We start from the raw sequence: 1507 nt of genomic DNA, 5'->3' as shown, positions 1-1507 counted from the left end.
GATGAGTGAAATACATGCATAGCCTTTTGGCTCTAAATTTGTTGTGATGTTCACGAATAGTTTTATCAAAAATTTTGTACCAATTTCCAAAAAATTTACAATTGTAAATTTGTGCGTATGTTTGATATCAGACTCCAAATCCCTACACACTATGAACTGCATGTACATGTATATGTACATGACTATATCCTTTTACACTGTGATCATATATAAATAGGATGGCAGTGAATGGCAGTTAAAAGCTGGTGCTTTAGTATTAGCTGATGGTGGACTGTGTTGCATAGGTACATGTAAGCATGATGTTAACAAACAAGCAAATTTTTACCTTCTTTCTCTTGCTTCTTTTTGTTCTCTCTTCTCCTATTTCTCATGCTACAGATGAGTTTAATAGTATTAATGATAGAGACAGATCCTGTATACATGAAGCAATGGAGCAACAAACTATTAGTGTTGCAAAGGTATGATGTGATGATTTCAGAGCTCTTTTATTCCAATTATGCATGATGAATATAGACAATCCTGAATGGACTTGTTTGTTATTATTATTATTATTATTATTACAGGTTGGCCTTGTGTGCAAGTTAAACATTCGTTGTTCTATTCTAGCAGCAACTAATCCTAAGGGAAACTATGATCCTGAACTAGTGAGATCAATCAACTAATGATGTACATTGTGCACATGTAGTGCTAATTTTTATACATGTATGTGTTGTGTATAAGCTAATCAAGGCTTCCTATAGTTTGCTTATAATGTAATTCACAAATAAATAAATATGATGGTCATTGATCCTCTTCTCTTCTTTTATTCTTGTTAGAGTACAGGTATTAATGTTGCATTGGCTAGTCCACTGTTGAGTCGTTTTGATGTTGTACTGGTATTACTTGATAGTTATAGACCTCTTCAGGTGAGATTGACGGTGGCCTATGAATATCATTACTGTTTATTACGGTATCCACCTACGGTGATAAGTGGCCGCCATTTTGGACAGCAAGATTCAATGGAGGATGAATGGAGAAAAGGCAAAACTGATTCTTTTCGTTGGCATGGAGCTTTTTCAAGCTACAAAAACTGGCTGGAGGAAAGAATGGTCGCTGCTAAGCATCTCCTAAAAGAGATTTGGTGCAATATGAAGCATATTCTTTATAGAGCTTGCTTTCTGCATTAGCCCATTCATATACTCCATAGAAAGTTGCCGTCCACGAAAATTATTTCAGAGTCAGCCAGGCTGAGTCACGCCCCTTACCGTATATCATTCTTTGACGTACCGTATAGCGGAAAATTTTCGTGGCCCAAAATTTTCATGGATCCGTCCAAAAATCAATTTCGTGGCTTTAATTTTCGTGGTTTTCTACAATTCGGCCATCTTAAACCGTATAAAATCGATTTTCGCGGATTTTATTTTCGTGGGTTTCGAAAAAAACGCGAAATCCACGAAAATTTTGGGCCACGAAAATTTTCCGCTATACGGTAATTCATTCTCACCCAAAGAGATCTATAATGAGGAAT

At 36.0% G+C, this 1507-nt stretch overlaps 1 long non-coding RNA gene across 1 annotated transcript; it reads left to right on the top strand.

Annotated features, from left to right (window-relative positions):
- The first annotated feature begins 201 nt into the window (after positions 1-201).
- LOC109583342 (uncharacterized) lies at positions 202-896 on the top strand. Its single transcript, XR_002185475.1, has 4 exons — positions 202-284; positions 379-458; positions 564-644; positions 816-896. It is a non-coding gene; the product is annotated as an uncharacterized LOC109583342 (long non-coding RNA).
- The last annotated feature ends 611 nt before the right edge of the window (positions 897-1507 follow it).

Source organism: Amphimedon queenslandica, unplaced genomic scaffold (genome assembly GCF_000090795.2).
Source record: "Amphimedon queenslandica unplaced genomic scaffold, v1.1 AMPQUscaffold_13518, whole genome shotgun sequence".
NCBI classification, from domain to species: Eukaryota; Metazoa; Porifera; class Demospongiae; order Haplosclerida; family Niphatidae; genus Amphimedon; species Amphimedon queenslandica.
Note: the sequence above shows the minus strand (reverse complement) of the source record. Positions and strands in the feature narration are given on the sequence as shown.